The following is a 20,126-nucleotide window of genomic DNA, read 5'->3' as shown; positions in this document are numbered from 1 at the left end:
TTTAGGGTAAATTTGACGTGGCCGCCAAACCGTGTGACCTATCAAATAGAAATTAAAAAACTTGTGAAAGGATGTCTTGGGGAAAGTGTGCGTGAATTTTTGCCTCGATCTGTCCGGCTGTTCTGGAGAAGAAGATTAAAAAAAATTATTAATTTTCAATCCAAGAGAGCTGACGAACCATGTGACCTATGACATCACAAATTTATATTCTGCTACAAACCGTGTGTTGGAACACGTCTGTCAAGTTTAGTGTTAATCGGAAAAGGTGTGTTTTTCTATCCAAGATGGCTGCCACACAATGTGACGACGTCATAATTTTTAGCATGTCTTATTTTAGCACTTCATTATTTACTCTTCTTCATTTTTTACTCTTATTCTTCATTTTTTACTCTTCTTCTTCATTGTTTTATTCTTCTTCAATTTTTACTCTTCTTCTTCATTTTTTCTCTTCTTTTTCATTTTTTTTACTCTTCTTCATTGTTTTACTCTTCTTCTTTATTTTTACTCTTCTTCTTCATTTTTTACTCTTCTTCTTCGTTATTTTTTACTCTTCTTTTTCATTATTTACTCTTCTTTATTATTTACTCTTCTTCATTATTTACTCCTCTTCATTTTTCTCTCCAATTTTTAGTGTTCTTCTTCATTATTTACTCTTCTTCTTCATTTTTTTACTCTTCTTCTTCATTATTCTACTCTTCTTCTTCTTCATTTTTTACTCTTCTTCATTTTTTACTCTTCTTCTTCATTTTTTTCTTTTCTTCTTCATTGTTTTACTCTTCATTTTTTACTCTTCTTCTTCTTCTTCATTATTTACTCTTCTTCTTCCTCTTCATTTTTTACTCTTCTTCTTCATTTTTACTCTTCTTCTTCATTATTTTTTACTCGTCTTCATTTTTTACTCTTCTTCTTCATTATTTACTCTTCTTCATTTTTTCTCTTCTTCATTTTTTACTCTTCTTCTTCATTTATTACTCTTTTTCCTCATTTTATTACTCTTCTTCTCCATTTTATTACTCTTCTTCTTTTTATTACTCTTCTTCTTTTTATGACTCTTCTTCATTTTATAACTCTTCTTCTTCATTTTATTAGTCTTCTTCCTCATTTTCTTACTCTTCTTCTTCATTTTATTACTCTTCTTCTTCATTATTTACTCTTCCAAATTAAAATTAAGAGAGCTCGGCGTTGTTGTTGTTGTTGTTGTTGTTCTTCTTCTTCTTCTGGTGTGCCATATGACTATATGGATTCATTTGAGAAATTTAAAGAAACTCAACTTCCTTCAAGGGAAAGTTTCTATGGAAAGTTAAATAAAACTCATATTTCCGATCGAGATTATACATAAGCTAAAAAGGTTTGGGAGAAGTTTAATATAAAGAATCTTGGAGAATATCATGATTTGTATCTTAAAACTGATGTATTATTATTGGTTGATGTGTTTGAAACTTTTAGAAGTCTGTCATAATAAAAAATTCTTATGGATTAGACCCCGTTCACTATTACACAGCCCCGGGCTTGTCTTGGAGTTTCTGTCTTGGAGATAAATTTCTAGGTTAAAACTGACAAAACAAATCAGTGATATAGATATGCTTTTAATGATAGAGAAGGCTAAAAGAGGAGGAATATTTCAAGTATGTTCCAAGAGATATGCTAAAGCAAATAACAAATATCTTCCTGATTATAATAAGAATGAGGACAACTCTTCCCTGATGTATTATGATGCTAACAATTTGTATTGGTGGGCTATGTCTCAATCTTTACCGAATGGAAAACTTAAATGGGTTAAAGAAAAACATTATGAAAAAGTTTTACTTGACATTGTTGATTTAAAATGACATAAAATGACATTTAAAATGACTTGACATCCTCTCAAAAATAAATGGATGAAGCTGAAGTTGCATATTATTTTGAGGTTGATTTAAAATATCTAGAAGAACTTCATAACAAACATAAAGACCTACCTTATGCCCCTGATAAAGAAAGTCCAAGAAAAGAATGGTTAAGTGATTACCAACAGTCATTTAATATAAAAGGTAAATCTCCAGAAAAACTACTTGCGACATTAAATGATAAAGAAAGTTATGTTTTACATCAAAGGAACTTGAGACAATATTTATCTGCTGGGTTGAGAGTGAGAAAAATTCATCGAATTTTGAAATTTAAACAGTCATTGGTTAAAGAAATATATTGATTTTAATACAAAAAGGAGAACAGAAGACAAAACAGATTTTGAGAAGACTTTTATAAATTAATGAATAATGCTGTATTTGGAAAATGGAAAATGAAAAATGAAAAGACTATGGAAAATGTTAGGAATCGACAAAACATAAGACTTTCTACATCTTGAAACAGGCTTCAAAGTTAATTAATAGACCAAGTTTTGAATGAGCGGAGGTGTTTTCAGAGAACTTTTGTGCTATTCATTTGAAAAAAGAAAGTATTGAAATGGATAAACCTATTTATGTAGGAACATCAATTCTTGACTTGTCAAAGTCGTTAATGTATGACTATTACTATAATAATTTGAAATTAAAGTATAAGGATAATGTGTCATTGTTATATATGGATACAGATAGTTTTATATTAGAAATTAAGATAAGTGATGTATATGAGGATGTGATTGATAATATTGATATATATGATACAAGTAATTATAAGTCTGATAGTATGTTGTTTTCATTAAAGAATAAAAAGGTTATTGGTAAGTTTAAGGATGAGTTGGGTGGAAAAGTCATGAGTGAATTTGTGGGTTTGAGATTAAAGTCTTATGCTTTTACATATATTGATAATAATAACACTGAAAGGTGTGATAAGAAGCTAAAGGGAATAAAGAAAAATATAATCAGGGAAACAATAAACTTTAAACTTTATTACAACTGTTTAACCTTAAAGAAGGAAGAGTACAGAAAAATGAATACAATAAGAAGTTATAAACATCAATTATATACAGAAGAGATAAATAAGAAAGCATTAGGAGCTTTTGATGATAAAAGATATATTTTAGAGAATGGAATCAAGAGTATCTCTTATGGCTATAAGTATAAGTGTTGAGGGCGTCTTTTCCTAACTTATGAATGATAGAACCAAGCAATAACAAAACCAAAGAGTGGAGATGTAATCAGCCTTGGTATTTAAATGGGAAACATAGAGAATGTGAGAAATATCAAATAAGTCTTGTTGAAGAATTAACCGGGGTAAAAGTAGATAAAACAAATAAGCGGATAAATTTCATTACAAATAAGTTGGAGGATGTAAAGGAAAAAATTAATATCCTTGAATGGACTGAAACCTTTGATGGTTATTAATTGAACAATGGAAAAACAATTTACTACAATCTCAAAATGATATGTGGATCAGGAGGTGGTCAAACAAGAGCATTGAGAGAAGTTTATCATTTTATTTCTGCTCAACAAAGACATATAAACCAAGAATTAAGTTCTTAAATAATCTTTGTGAATATACTGGATGGTGATGAATGTAATCGGAACATCAATTAATTACCTCGAGAAGAACATGGACAAATATTCGTTGGATCACTCTTTGAGTGGAATGAAAATATAAAAGGAAATCAGCAAGTCTCAGTTTAACATGTACTCAATGGGGCAGAGATCAGCCTCCTCTTTTGACCTGATGGGCCTTGTGTCAGAGAGTCAGAGGGTGGGGGGAGAAAATCATTCTCCTATTGTGGGTTTTTTGGGCCTTAAGACAGTCTCAATTTAACATGAGCTTGTATGGGGGCGGGGGGGGGAGAAAATCATTCTCCTGTTTTAACCTGATGGGCCTCGAGTCAGAGAGCTTCCCCTATTCATTTGTATGGGAGGGGGGGGGAGAATCCGTCTCCTGTTTTGGGCTTTTCTGGGGTTGATTCAGAGAGTTTTCCCCCTTTTCCCTATTCATTTGCATGGATGCCCCAGAAGCCCCATTTATCCTCTACTTACAGTCATTTAATATAAAAGGTAAATCTACAGAAAAACTACTTACTACATTAAATGAGAAAGAAAGTTGTTTTGCATCAAAGGAACTTGAGACAATATTTATCTGCTGGGTTGAGAGTGAGGAAAATTCATCGGATTTTGAAATTTAAACAAAGTCATTGGTTAAAGAAGTATATTAATTTTAATACAAAAAGGAGAACAGAAGCAAAAACAGATTTTGAGAAGGACTTTTATAAATTAATGAATAATGCTGTATTTGGAAAGACTATGGAAAATGTTAGGAATCGACAAAACATAAGACTTGCTACATCTTGGAAACAGGCTTCAAAGTTAATTAATAGACCAAGTTTTGAGCAAGCGGATGTGTTTTCAGAGAACTTTTGTGCTATTCATTTGAAAAAAGAGTATTGAAATGGATAAACCTATTTATATAGGAACAACAATTCTTGACTTGTCAAAGTCGTTAATGTATGATGATGACTATAATAATTTAAAATCAAAGTATAAGGATAATGTGTCATTGTTATATATGGATACAGATAGTTTTATATTAGAAATTAAGACAAGTGATGAATATGAGGATATGATTGATAATATTGATATATATGATACGAGTAATTATGTCAGGTGATGTGTTGTTTTCATCAAAGAATAAAAAGGTTATTGGTAAGTTTAAAGATGAATTGGGTGGGAAGGTCATGAGTGAATTTATAGGATTGAGATCAAAGTCTTATGCTTTCACGTATATTGAAAATAATAACATTGAAAGGTGTGATAAGAAGCTAAAGGGAATAAAGAAAAATATAATCAAGGAAACAATAAACTTTAAACATTATTACAACTGTTTAACCTTAAAGAAGGAAGAGTACAGAAAAATGAATACAATAAGAAGTTATAAACATCAATTATATGCAGAATTGATAAATAAGAAAGCATTAGGAGCTTTTGATGATAAAAGATATATTTTAGAGAATGGAATCAATAGTCTCCCTTATGTTTATAAGTATAAGTGTTAAGATATTGGGTTGTGAATTTTAACAGGCTACCGCCGTCTTTTTCTGACTTAGAAATGATAGAACCAAGCAATAACCAAACCAAAGAGTGGAGATGTAATCAGCCTTGGTATTTAAATGGGAAACATAAAGAATGTGAGAAATATCAAACAAGGCGGTAGGCGACATGGGTGGTCGCTATATAATTGCATACTAGTCATACAGTTTTTGATGGATCGGGCTGAAAATTTTGACAAAGAGGTTGATTATAGTGCACATAAAAGCGCGGAAGCCGATTTTTGATTTTTTTAAGGATTTTTCAAAAACTTCAAATTCCCGTTGCTGGGCAACGGTGGCGTCCATAGCAACGGTGCTCAAAAGCATACAACTAGATCCTGGTATGAACCTACCAGTCAGGTTTCATCAAAATTGGTTGACTCCTCTGGCCTCCAGAGCTGACCATTACATACATACAGACAGACGGAAAACCTGAGAATAACGGTAGTCAAGCGACCACCCAATAAGTCTTATTGAAGAAATAACTGGGGTAAAAGTAGATAAAACAAATAAGCGGATAAATTTAATTACAAATAAGTTGGAGGATGTAAAGAAAAAAATTAATATCCTTGAATGGACTGAAAACTTTAATGGTTATCAATTGAACAATGGAAAAACAATTTACTACAATCTCAAAATGATATGTGGCTCAGGAGGTGGTCAAATAAGAGCATTAAGAGAAGTTTATCATTTCATTTCTGCACAACAAAGACACTTAAACCAAGAACCGAGTTCCAAGTTATTCTTTGTGAATATACTTGATGGAAATGAATATTATAAGAAAATTAAGTTATTCCCTAAAGTAGAACATGGACAAATATTCGTTGGTTCGCTCTTTGGGTGGAATGAAAATATGAAAGGGAATAAATGCTTTCATCAGTAAGTCTCAATTTTACATTTGCTTATATGGGAGGGAAGGGGATAGGTGGGGATAAAATCAGTCTCAATTTTACATTTCCTTGTATGGGAGGGAAGGGGATAGGTGGGGAGAAAATCAGTCTCAATTTTACTTTTGCTTGTATGGGAGGGAAGGGGAAAAGTGGGGAGAAAATCAGTCGCCTATTTTGAGCTTTTGGGCTTGAGTCAGAAAGTTTTTCCCTTTCCCCCCATTCATTTGAATGGGTGTCCCAGAAACCCCATTTATTATCTACTAACGGGATTAGACCAAAAACAACAGTATCTTTAATTTCCGGAGTAAGTGAGTCCCATGATCGATGAAATTCATGAAAAAGAGAGTAATGAGCAGCATTGGTCCTTATCTGCTGGTGCTGAAATTTCATCACATCAGTGCATGTCTGGGATTGACAGAAATTACCATCAATGGATAATTCAAATTTGTTGGAGAAATATTTAACAACAAAAACAATATTGAGGAAGTGCATTCTGTTATAAAGGCAGACCTACCTGGGTACACCTATCAGAGTAATGGATTTCATTTATCGAGTTGATAGAAGCTCTTCTAGGGCAACCCAAACAAAAATGTGTAAAATGCCTGGGTACTCTCGAAAGTATCTTGTTGAGTTGAGAGGGCAGGGCACCAGATAGGGCCTAACAATAGAACAATAAAGAGAAGTGAGAATTTTATTGTTTCTTGATTTGATGACTCTCTCGAAGAAACCATTAAGTCAGGTAGCCTCAGAGGTAACACAGTTAATGTGCTGTTTCCTGCTGAGGTCTCTGGAAATGAACCCCAAGGTTCTTGTGACCGTCAACATTATCTAGAGTGTGAATGCCAATTTGATAAGTTGGTTTTGGTGGATTTATAGAATGAGTTATGCACATAAGTTTACATTTATTTCAGTTTAGAGCCATGTGATTTGAATTACACCAATATAATTAATCTACGTGCTGCAAGTCATTCTGGAGCACCACCTCATCATGGTGATTTTTGATAATTCTGTACAAAACAATGTCGTCAGCATATTGTTTGAGATTAGACAGAATACTCAAAAGGAAACAAATTGAAAAGTAGAGGAGTAAAGTACACATCCTTGGGGTACACCAGAATGGACTACCGCCCAATCCAAATGAGAACCCATAAACTGAACCCGTTGTAACCTATTGCTGAGATATGACTGGAACCAGTTAAACATCGGTCCGCATACACCATACTTGTGTATTTTTTGTAAAAAATCGGTCAAAAGCCTGAGACCAATCTAGAAAATTTTCATCAATACGTGGTGGTTTAGGCACAACTGGAATGTTAGGCCAAATCTGATACAATGATGTTAGTTGTGTAACACAAGAACGTTTGGGCAAGAAACCATGTTGGCTATGTGAAATGATCTCCCCTCTATAACATATGATTAACATGGTGTCGGGAAACAATTCTTTCCAAAAATTTGTCATGACGATCGCCGAATTTGAATAATGGAACAACATTGGCCAGTTTCCAGTCAGAACAGTACGAGATACAGAACAGCAGAACAGTCAAGGAACAGTATGAGATGTGAAAGACAAATTAAATAGTTTAGTAAGAGACTGAGCTAAACTATCAGCTCCGAATTTGAGTAGCATCGGTGAAACTTCATCATGACCAAAAGATTGATACATGTTAAGATCAGACTTTAAAAAAAAGCTTTTTAACCTCAACTGGGTTGGTGGAGATGTTAACCAAACGAGAAACTGACGAGGTATAGTCACATGAAATACTACTGGAACTGTCAGTGTACTTGGTAAAATTGTTTTGAAATAATTGAATAAAATGACGAGCAATACAAGTAGGGTAACTGACAGTGCCGGTTTCTGATTGTAAACTAATAATTGTACTTTTACGCAGTTGGCGACCTACAAACGACCAAAAACGGTTAGGATTGATGAATAATTCAGAGTTCAGTCGTTAACATAACTATAATATGACTGTCTGGTCAAATGCCTGGTGTTTGCTGGTTAGGGTGATGGGCTTGGGATCTTAAGGTCCTGAGTTCAAATCCTGCTTGGCTGTTGAATTAATACCAGGTGGGGTTGACTCAGCCTGTCATCCTTCTGAGGTTGGCAAAATGAGTATTCGCTTGCTGGGATGATTGAGCCATTTGAGTATCCTGTGTTGGAGTGGCGACCCGTCCAGGATTGTGCCCAATAGCCCACGAGACTGCTTCAGCAGCACCGACACTCTGCACAGAGAATAGTCCTGATGGATGCTCTGGTCAAGGATTTAATATCATTACAAAGCTGTTTGGACTTGGTCCACAAGTAATGATTATCAAAGTTATTAATGGCTGCCCTGTTGTACACTGCTCCTTCCAAATTCCATATCCAGGTGATGCATAACATCATTGCTGGCTGCTGAGGGGAGTACTCAGTTTTTACTCCATTTTCTTTCTTCCTTTCTTATTTGTCTGGGCAATATTTCAGCAGGAAAACTGAAATTTTGGGACCAAAGTGAAGATGTGTTTTGGCAAAAACGGTATTTTTTATATAAATATTTTTACTAATCAATTAATTAATTATTATCGATTTATTAATTCCTTATTTATTTTCTTTCTCATCTGGGAAATATCTCAGGCACCCTTTGAGCTGGGAAGCTGATATTTGGACAGGACAATGAACAAGTGATTTGGCTATAAAGGATATTTTTAGCCGCGTCTCACATAGCGAACGCTGGCTCTAAGAGAGCTCCGCGTTGTTCTTCTTCTTCTTCTTCTTCTTCTTCTTCTTCTGGTGAAGGCAAAACCTTTCCGCGTCGCATTGCGAATGCTGGCTCTAAGAGAGCTCTGCGTTCTTCTTCTTCTTGTTGTTGACTGGTGGAATGACGCGGCTCTTGGACACATATGTCCTTGTTGATTTATTGATTGATCAATTAATTATTCATTTCTCGGTGAATTACTTAATTTTTAAAAAGGTACAGATTCGGATGAAGCAGTAGTGGTTTTAGCATGCTATTAGCCAACTGATTAAGGAATTAATTATTTTCCGATTATTATTTATTTATTTTAATTACACAATTAATCTTTCAATTATTGTACACCGCTCCCTCCCAATTCCGTATCCATGTGCTGCACGGCGGCATCGCCGTGCCGCTGTGCGCTTAAAGGTCCCCAGACATGCAAAAGTTCTGAAATTTCATTTATATATGTCCTATAGGAGTTTTTCATCGTGATTTCAGATCTGACAATGTTTTTTTTCACAATACTCATTCTATAAAATGTATAATTAAAAAAACAAACCTCTTCGGGAACGCCCCTAAAAATTCTCCTGAAAGGGGCGTAACCCACATGACGTCAACTACAGGATTATAAAGGCTGCACATAAATTACTCGGGTTGGTGGTCTACGTGATTATATTGGCTGTGTGTTTCCACATTTGATTGGTCGACTCAATGACTTCGTTCATTTCTGCTTAAAAAAAATCAAACATTTGGTTTTGAATAATGGATGGCATGGACTTTCATTTGTCTGGTAACGACAGTGAGTGTGAGAGAAATTGAGGATTTTGGTCTGAATCACATGGAGAATTGTCGGATAACGTAGTCGCAGGAGGTGAAGTTCAGGCAGCTGGAAATGAAATACGGCCTTAGCAGTTCGAGCCCGAAGCAGGACAAGCAGAGGAAAATGGCGATGAAATTCCCAGCGTTCATTATGATCGGGAGGACATCGAAGGAAGACTTGGCAATAACAACTGGTTAGACTAAATCCTATTCCTAATTCAATAATGTAAATTCGACTTGCATACTGCTCGATATCAGAAATATTTTAGTGAGGTGACGTGACCAACGCGGCGCAGCGCAGCGGAAATGGTTCTCCGCGGCGAATAAATCGCAAGCAAGGCCGGCGCATGTCATTGGCCGTATCTCTCCGCGCATAAAACGAAGCAATCTCGCTGTCTGGATACGATGAAAACTTGTGTGCAGAACACACCTTGTGACACAATTGTCTCGAGTAGTCCGATAAATCTGACGTTCTGTTGCATTTTTATTTATTTTATTCCTACTGTTGTCATGTAGCACCAGAAGAAAACAATAAGCCTGGTGTTGGTTTAGTGGTGAGGGTGGCAGCTTGGGATCCGAGGGTCCTGAGTTCAAGCCTCGTTGGCCGCTGAATTAAAATACACCAGGAGGCTGACTCAGCCTGTCATCCTTCCGAGGTCGGAAAAATGAGCACCAGTGAACTGGTGAGGGGGACACTGCATCAGTGGCATCGCCGCATCCCAACCAATGATGCAACCAGCAGCCACAAGCTGAGACAGAGAGAGAGAGAGAGAGAGAGAGAGAGAGAGAGAGAGAGAGAGAGAGAGAGAGAGAGAGAGAGAGAGAGAGAGAGAGAGAGAGAGAGAGAGAGAGAGAGAGAGAGAGAGAGAGAGAGAGAGAGAGAGAGAGAGAGAGAGAGAGAGAGAGAGAGAGAGAGAGAGAGAGAGAGAGAGAGAGAGAGAGAGAGAGAGAGAGAGAGAGAGAGAGAGAGAGAGAGAGAGAGAGAGAGAGAGAGAGAGAGAGAGAGAGAGAGAGAGAGAGAGAGAGAGAGAGAGAGAGAGAGAGAGAGAGAGAGAGAGAGAAGAGTAGAAAGAGTAGAAAACAATGAAGAAAAGAGAATAATAAAAGAAAGTTACAGCACGTCAGATTTATCGGCCTAGTCGGACGGACGACTGATTTATCGGACTAGTCTCGACCAGTGTTTCTCAACCGGGGTTCCCCGGAACCCTAGGGTTCCGCAAGAGTTCGCTAGGGGTTCCGCGAGAAACAGTAATAAATAGGCTAATGTATTTTTGAGTATTTTTTGTTTGATTTAATATTCGTAATTTTACTATACACGTACGGCACATTGTTGGAAACTCCTTGGTTATTATAATAGAGCAGGGGTCAGGAACGTGTGGCTCACGAGCCAGGTGTGGCTCTTTTGATGACTGCATCTGGCTCGCAGATAAAATTGGAGTTTGAAACTTTGAAAGCCCAATATTTCTCGTGGAAGCTTTACCTATAGTTTGAATGGTGTCGTGCTTCATTCACGTGCAGGGCTGAACTTGGCAGAAGGAGAGAAGAAAAAAAACGCCTCCGAATTGGCTGAAGCGGTTTTTGTTTCGTCCAGTCATGCGGCCGAGGCGACTAGTGATTTCGGTTCCTCCAATGACGTGCCGCCGCCGAGATGCGTAGCGGAATTCATCTCAACCAATCATGCGCCACCGCTGAGGCGACAGCATCCCAGAGTCGGCCGGCCGCGCCGCACCTCTCGAGTATATAAGCCTGTGTGCAGGCCAGCCAGACTCACTATTTGCCAAGCCTCAGTTGGGTCAACATCTCCCAATCTCTCATTTTCTCAAAGCTAACCCTTCGATGAAGAAGATGGCGAAAATAAAAAGATGAGGAGTATCGTACATTTCAGGACGAATGGGCCGAAGAATTCGCCTTTGTGGAGAGAGCAGGTTCTGTGGTGTGTCTAATTTGCAATGACAAAATTGCATCGATGAAACGGTTGAATATAAAGCGGAACTTCGACACGCGCCATGCTACCTTTGCATAAAAATCCCCTGCGGGAGCAGCAGAAAGAAAGCGTGCCAAGAGCTACTGAGCAGGGTGCAAGCCAGCCAGCAGCAACTCCGCGTATGGACCCGGCAAGGTGACTATAATTCCGCTAGCTTTGCTGGATCTTTAGCAATAGTGAGTAACGGAAAACCATTCAGAGATGGCGAGGATGCTAAAACGTTCATGCTGGATGTAGCCAATGAACTTTTTGATGATCTTCCGAACAAAGACAAGATAATCAAACGGATACAAGACATGCCTCGGTCGGCAAGAGCTGTTCATGATCGTACCATCATGATGGCAAACCAAGTGGAGGAAACGCAAGTGAAGGACATAAATACAGCGCCGTTCTTTTCCCTGGCTTTGGATGAGTCAACAGACGTAAGCCATTTGTCGCAGTTCAGTGTGATTGCAAGATATGCTGCTGGTGATACACTGCGCGAAGAAAGTCTTGCTGTTCTGCCAATAAAAAGGTCCACAAGAGGTGAGTATTTATTCAAGTCTTTCATGGAGTTCGCTCAAGAAAAAAATCTACGAATGGATAAACTTATCTCAGTGTGTACTGATGGTGCTCCGTGTATGGTGGGGAAAAACAAAGGATTTGTGGCGCTTCTCCATGAACATGAAAATAGACCCTTCTTAAGTTTCCATTGCATTCTACACCAGGAGGCACTTTGTGCTCAGATGTGTGATGGGCAGCTTGGCGAAGTGATGTCGCTGGTCATTCGTGTGATCAATTTTATTGTTGCCCGAGCCTTAAATGGTCGCTAGTTTAAAACACTGCTGGATGAAGTTGGAAATAACTATCACGGTCTGCTTTTGCACAGCAATGTGCGTTGGTTATCAAGAGGGAAGGTGCTTAGCCGTTTTGCGGCTTGCCTAAATGAAATCCGGACTTTCCTTGAAATGAAAGGGATTGAGCATCCTGAGCTAGCCAAAACTGAGTGGCTCCTCAAGTTTTACTATCTCGTGGATATGACTGAACATCTGAACGAGCTCAACGTGAAAATGCAAGGCATTGGAAATACAGTGTTATCCCTTCAACAAGCCGTGTTTGCTTTTGAAAACAAGCTGGAGCTCTTTATCATGGATCTTGAAACAGGTCGTTTACTACATTTTGAAAAACTGAGACAATTTAAAGATGCATGCACAACAAGTGAGCCCACTCAAAACTTTGATCTCCACCAGTTAGCTGGCTTCACATCCAGTCTCCTACAGTCATTCAAAGCACGCTTTGGAGAATTTTGTGAGCACACTCGTCTTTTTTAAGTTCATCACCCATCCAAACGAGTGTTCACTGAACACAGCCGACCTGAGTTACATTCCTGGTGTCTCCGTCAGAGATTTTGAATGAGAAGTGGCTGACCTGAAGGCCTCAGACATGTGGGTGAATAAGTTCAAGTCACTGAATGAAGATTTGGAAAGAATCGCACAACAGAAAGCGGAGTTGGCGAGCAAGCACATGTGGACAGAAATGAAAAAAACTTCAACCCGAAGACCAGCTAATTATCAAAACTTGGAGCAGCGCTTCCTGTCACATACCTCACACTGCAGCGTGTGAGTATTGCTGTATTGACCTTGTTTGGATCTACGTATGTCTGTGAGCAGTCATTCTCACATCTTAAAAACATCAAGTCCAACCTACTATTACGTCTAACGGATGAAAACCTCAACGCTTGCATGAAGCTTAACCTCACCAAGTACCAACCAGACAACAAAGCCATCAGCAAATCGATGCAGCACCAGAAGTCCCATTAATGGTGAGTATTATAACAACATTATTTAAAAGAATAAATTCAGAGGCTTATTATACTCACATTTAGTTGAATTCAGTCTTAAAATATATTATATGGCTCTCACTGAAATAGATTTCCAAATATTTTGCTTTCATGGCTCTCTGGGTCAAAAACGTTCCCGACCCCTGTAATAGAGGCTTTGACCTCTTATATTATTTACAATTATAACAACCATAGGGAATGTATTTAACGATGTCTATATGGCGCCAGTGTGAAACCGCCCTCACTGGTTAGTGGACATCCTGTACGCGGCAGATTCGTGTATCATTGAGTGACTGACTCAAGTACAAGACGCATGCACGGTGTCCATCTATCTTTGTGCTTCCTAGCGCGGTCTCTCTCTCTCTCTCTCAAGGTTAGTTCTTCTGTTTACCTTTATTGCTTCAGCTTTATTTGTTTATGTTTTGTTGATCAAGTTACATGAGGTGTGTTTTTTAATTGTCAAACAGACTCGGGGTTGACAAACACTTTCAAAAATGACGTTTTCAAACAAACAAAATTTTTTTTTTTGTGAATTAAAACCTCGGTGTGAGGTCTCATAAACGAGCAATAGGTTTTTTTTCATTGCCAATAAATTTGACAAAAAGGGGGTCATTTTTTCCTTAAACCAGGTATCTGAAAAAATATATTCTATTTACCACGTGAACTACGATAAAAATATAAAAGAGCTAGATATTAATAATGGAATATAATAATTTAGATGCAGGAGTTCCCTGAGACATGAAAACTATTTCAAGGGTTCCACAAGGGTAAAAAGGTTGAGAAACACTGGTCTAGACTCTAGAGATCTCGAGTCAATCCACTCTGTGCGAGTTTCTGTATGTGACGTCACGCTGCGATTCGCTGAAGTCAACTTTTTTTAGGGGCAGGGCATAGCAAGTTGTGAAAAGCACCAGAAATGATCGAAATATTGCTCTAATTATCCCATTTTTGATTAAAAAAAAAACATTGGTGATTTCTTCTCCCGGAAGGTCAAGTTAATATATAAATAACCAGAAAGTTTTGCATGACGGGGACCTTTAAGGTGCCCTGGCAATGTCTCACGCTGTAAGATTTGTTATTTATTTGGCATGGGAGTGGTGTACTTCGAATGTACCTCGACTTGTTTTTATTTTTAGCTAAGGCAACAGTTTTAGCCGAAATCCATGGATGTTTCCTTCTACTTGTGTACTTGCATGTGGGAACAACATCTTTGATGGCAGCAAACAAAAGGCCCATCTTAGCACTTTAATTATGCAGGGTCATGAGTGCAAGACAACTGGTCTCAAAGGGAGGTTTTGAATGATGTTAATAAAATAATTCCAAGAACCATTACAAGCCCCCTTACGGAAGCACCGTAATGTATTGTTATAACCTTAGAGATCCATACAATGAGTATAAGGCAAGTATGAGCTCGGTTGTCTTTCATAATCATAATCCTTGCTCTGTTGATGAAAACATGATTCTTCTTATTCTTCTTTTCCATTTATAAGGCTTTGGTAAATACATTTATGTATCATGTGATTACCAATCCACTTACGTCACTCGAGCGGGTAATATTACAACAGTGAAATTGCACGATTTGTAACAGGTAAGTGTAAATCCATTAACATTTTACAGGTTAATGTTTCTTGATCCATTCGAAAGGGATTTATTAAGTTTTACTGAATGTGAATTACCAGATGCTGCAAAACAATCCCATTTAATATCCGTGGAAAGCTCTTTACTAAATATTTGGCAACAGCACTGTAAGAAGGGTGGTAAACTGGCAAACAATAGAGACGGATGATAGACAGGTGAATCGGATGAATTGCTAGGTGTGTGTTAATATGCACAAGACACAAAGGGTGAGATGTCGGTCAGTGATTATGAAAGCCAACGTTGTTACCTGCACATTCGCACTCGGATTCCTCCAAGCCGTTTCACCTTTTGAGGTCAGGGCAGAGCAAGGTTTCAACGGTTCAGGACTAAAGATGGATCAAAGACAAGTGGAAGAACCTCAATTCATTGTAACCTTGCATGTGTTGTTTTAGGATAATCAGACTTTTTGATTAGCCAAACTTAAACGAGTTTTGTGACAGCCAATAAATTGTCCTTCATTTGTAACGATCTGGGAACGATGCTGAAACATGGATCGAATTAAAACAAATAAAGTAATTTATTATATAAACTTGTGATATAATTTATCCACTTTACATCCATATTTGCAAAATGCACAATTAAGCAGGAAATGCAACTTAATCAATTTCTCATTAAATTATCCCCTACCCCCCCCCCCCCCCACCGCTCGACCCTGATTGCAACCAGAATGCAATTATTCCGTAAACAATGCCTTCAAAGCAACAAATTTTTGGGGACAACAAACTTTTGCAATTAAGAATAAGCGGCTACTTCACCCACCGAAGTTGAATGAGGTTATGTTTTCATCCCTCTCTGTCTGTTTGTTACTTGCAAAATCGAAGATTTTTCAAGTATATTGGTAAGTCGATTTTGTTATTCTGTCTATGTCTGTCTGTATGAGTCTGTGAATCACCTACAGGTCACAATTTTAAACCGATCTTCATGGAACCTCACCACCTTATGGTAGTTTGCCATAAGCCTGTTGTTTTTGAGGTCAAAAGGTCAACATCGGCCAAAGGTCAACAAATTCGTCGTTTCTAAAATCCTCAATTTTCATCTGATTGACTTGAAATTTGAAGAGGATTCACATATCAGGTCACTGAATTCAACCACCAATTATTTTTGAGGTAAAATCTGTTTTATGGATTTTGCAAGTATCGTGCTCTGTATGACCGACCTCTTCTTCTTGTTTGTTTGTCTGTCTGCCTGTTTGTGTGCAGGATATTTCAAAAAGTTGTGGACAGATCCGGATGACATTTCATGGGCAGGCTGGGTGTGTGTGACAAGGACAAACATTAGATTTTGGTGAAGATCCGAATCTGGATCTATATACGAGAATTATGTAATTTTTAAAGTGATTCTTCACCATTGAGAGATGGGGAAAAAAACGATATATAGCAGGATATTTCAAAAATGTATTGGGATATGTTCTCGTGAATCAGGCATTACATGGCAGAGGTATACACTCTTCTGAGTGCCCTTCTAGTTTGCTCTGTTTTCCTTTTCTTTTTGAAATGCCTACATCAGCAAATCTCTCCTCATCTGCTGGACAGCATAACTTATCAAACAATTTGAAAGATATAATTATTTGGCAAATTAGTTGGCCATTTGGTGGCGTGGTTAAAGACTTGTTTCTTTCTCCACTGGCTCATGTGGCTTCAATACCCACGTAGGCTACTCACTCTTGCAAAACTGCACTTAGCAGCAAGCATGGTGATAATGCCAAACAACCCCTCACCATGAGCTGAGGGAGGGCCTTGTCCTGCAATAGGCTGGGTTGAGGCTGTTAATTATTTGATGAATAATTTTGTCATCCAATAAAACTGAAGGATGATTGTGATGGGATGTCAAATTTGTCAATGTCAAATGATCTATAGTGGGATCTCAAGTGTCTCTGATCATCACTGAATTGTTCAATTTTATGACGAGGTTTTTGTACTTTTCTTTTTGTCGATCCCGCATTGAATTTTGCTTCTAGTCATAATAATTCATATAAAGACTGGCCATCAGAATGCCCTTGCAAAGCTTTAAAGTTGCAAATAGCATATTTCACAAACCCAAGCCTTTTGTGATCGTTGCTCAGAGCTCACCTTGAACCAAAAATTGATGCTTCGTTTTTTGTTTTGTTCCTTTGGCCGCAGAGAAATGGTTCTAGCCTTGAAATGTTTCTTGACTAATCGTGATGCACCATTGGAGGGAACATCGTGGATGAACAAGTAAACAAAGACAAACATCCGGAGGGTGGAGAGTGCTCTGCATGTTCAGCTTCCTGCACCACCAACAACATTAAAAACTAGAAGGGTACTCAGTCGAGCGCATACCTCTGCCTGCGGATCTGCGGATCTTCACCAAAATCAAATCAATTCGTCTTTGTCAGACACCCAACATGTCCACCAAATTTCATCCGAATCTTTCCATTACTTTTTGAGATATCGTGCTCTATATCATTTTTGGCCCGATCTCTCAGTGGTGAAGAATCACTTAAAAATTATTGTATCCGGATTAATAGCCAGATCTTCACCAAAATGTTATCAGTTTGTCTTTGTCAGACACCCTAGCTGTCCACCAAATTTCATCCAAATCCATCCACAACTTTTTGAGCTATCCTGCCCACAAACAGACAGACAGACAAACAAACAGACAGACAAACATAAAGGGGGTGAAAACATAACCTCCTTCACCTTCGGTGGCAGAGGTGATAATGTAGATTCATGGAGTAACGGACTTCAAACTATCGACCTGGTTCATGATGTACATTTAATTCAATAGAGGTATGAGGAAAGAAGCCAAGAGTGACTTTGAAAGGAATTTTTACAAGCAAATGATATGTTGTCTTTGGACAGAAATCTAAGGAAAATGATGGATTAAAGATAATGTTAAACCTTGAAACAAGCAGGGATATTAATTTTAAAAACCGAATTGAAACTGCAGTACTACTATTGGTTTTTTTGATTTTGATGTATCATATAATACTCTTTACAGAGCGTTGGTGCTGCTGAAGCATTTCTTGGCATGATTATACTAGGTGGTTTGCTATTGCCTTCCCAGCGTTATTTGTCCAGGCTCTATCCTTTTAAATGCTGAGTGTCAAGAAAGGAAGCAGCGTGTACCATGTTTTCATCTTTGGTATGTTTGAGCTGCTGATCTCCCAGACCCAGATGGCATGCTCTAACCATTACAACACGAAATCTGATTAATACTACACTACTAATCATTACATCAAATACATCTACGATCCTTTTATGTAATCCAATGTAAACTACTATATGATTGGGGAATCCTGGCTACTATTACTACTACTACTACTACTACCACTACTACTACTACTACTACTACTACTACTACTACCACCACCACTACTACTACAACTACAACTAAGACTCCTACTTTTTGATTTTGATGTACCATACTCTTTTCGAGCATTGTTTATGCTGAAGTAGTTTCTTGGCAAGGATTGTACTGGGTGGTTTGCCATTGCCTTCGCAGTGTTGTTTATCCTTACTCTATCCTTTTAAATGCTGAACGTCAAGCAAAGAAACAGCACGAAGCATTTAAAACTCTTTGGTACGACTCGGTCAGGGTTCAAACTGCCAACCTCCCAGGCTCAGATCGGACTCTCGAACCATAGGCCACTGAGACTACGGCTACTTCTACTACTACTACTATGACTCCACCTTACATACTGCAGTCCTGTGCACAAGCAGAGGTGAGGAGAGCGAGCGACATTAAATAGAATTGTGGCACTTCTAACAAAAGCAAGACGACTACAACTACTACTGCCTTGTGGAATCAACTGGAGAACTTTTTTCCCAAGTCTTTGAAGAACCAACTGGCCAGGTCTGACTGTTCGACTAAAGGTGATTTAGCCAGGTATTTGTAATTTGTTCATGGTGCCGGTGATAACCCGCCAACCATTCGTGAAAGATGCCACAAAATCTTTAATGTTCATCAGCTAATGTTAGATCAGACAGCCACCCAGCTTAACGTCCATCTGAAGGAGGGTACAATTTGTAGTGCCACACCCTGTCTGTGAAGAACCAATGCAACAGTTTATATTCAGAACGGATATCAAACCCACACTATACAGTAAGTGGGCTATCCATTTGATCTGCACCATCCATTTTGACAATAAACCATCCATTTTGACAATAAACAAAACTTGTATCTGAACTATATTTTCAGAAAATCTGATGGAAATTCATGTGAAGAAAGAAAAGATAAAATTTCCAAATCCAACCTACCTGAGTTTAACATTACTCTCTTTACATAATACGTTGATGTGTGATGTCTTTTATAATGATATCAAGTGCACATTACGATCTGATACTAATAGCTTTATCATCATGATCAAACTCTTCTCGACCTCAGCATTTTACACGGTCAAGAACCAACCATCGACAGGACATCACTCCATTCTATCCATCCATTGGGACCATACTCTGTGGAGAGCGTTGGTGCTGCCAAAGAAGTCTCCTTGGCTCATGGGCACAATCCTGGACGGGTCTCCACTCCGACACAGGATACCAGCAAGCTGGCACTCATTTTGCTGACCTCGGAAGGATGACAGGTAGTCAACCCCACCTGGTATTAATTAAACAGTGAGTGAGATTTGAAAACGGGATCCTAGGATCCCAAGCTCACCAATCACTCCATTACAGGTTATGATAATTTAATAGACATCAAAATCGACGACATTTACATCGACATGGAGGAACATCAAGTCACTTATGACACTTAGGATTATCCTGTAGAACACCATTGGCCAAGTCCTACGGTTAACAAGGTCACAGGTAACTCTAAAGATTAGTTAAATGGAAAATTAATGACTGAGTTAATTGGTCAAAGGTCAAAGTTGTACTCCTTCAGAATACAGAGCATGCTAGCGGTACAAAATAAAAAAAATAAACAACAGGTGTTAAAGAAAAGTTAAGAATAATATATAATTTGCTTATAATGTAATTGTTTGTTTAATAACACAAAAGTAAAGAAGTATGAAATTGATTAGAAGCATAAAACACGACGTGTACAGTTTTCTATTATATATATATATATATATATATATATATATATATATATATATATATATATATATATATATATATATACATATATATATGTATATATATATATATATATATATATATATATATATATATATATATATATATATATATATATATATATATATATATATATACATATATACATATATACATATATACATATATATTGTTACAGATTCGCGCCCGCCGGCGTGCTGACGGCCACGTAACTCGAATCGCGGCACGTCGCCCACCGGACG

At 37.7% G+C, this 20,126-nt stretch overlaps 1 long non-coding RNA gene across 2 annotated transcripts in view; it reads right to left on the bottom strand.

Moving 5' to 3' along the window:
- LOC147013929 (uncharacterized) overlaps positions 1-20,126 on the bottom strand; it is a 57,869-nt gene that overhangs the window by 2,185 nt on the left and 35,558 nt on the right. For both annotated transcript variants that reach the window (XR_015050569.1, XR_015050568.1), the window contains one exon: positions 15,093-15,171. This is a non-coding gene — a long non-coding RNA (uncharacterized LOC147013929). The remainder of the gene's footprint in view (positions 1-15,092; positions 15,172-20,126) is intronic.

This window comes from Eptatretus burgeri, chromosome 13, assembly GCF_056783735.1.
Source record: "Eptatretus burgeri isolate ZD-2024b chromosome 13, Ebu_testis_v1, whole genome shotgun sequence".
Taxonomy (NCBI): domain Eukaryota; kingdom Metazoa; phylum Chordata; class Myxini; order Myxiniformes; family Myxinidae; genus Eptatretus; species Eptatretus burgeri.
The sequence above is the reverse complement of the archived record's forward strand: the minus strand, read 5'-3'. Positions and strand labels throughout refer to the sequence as shown.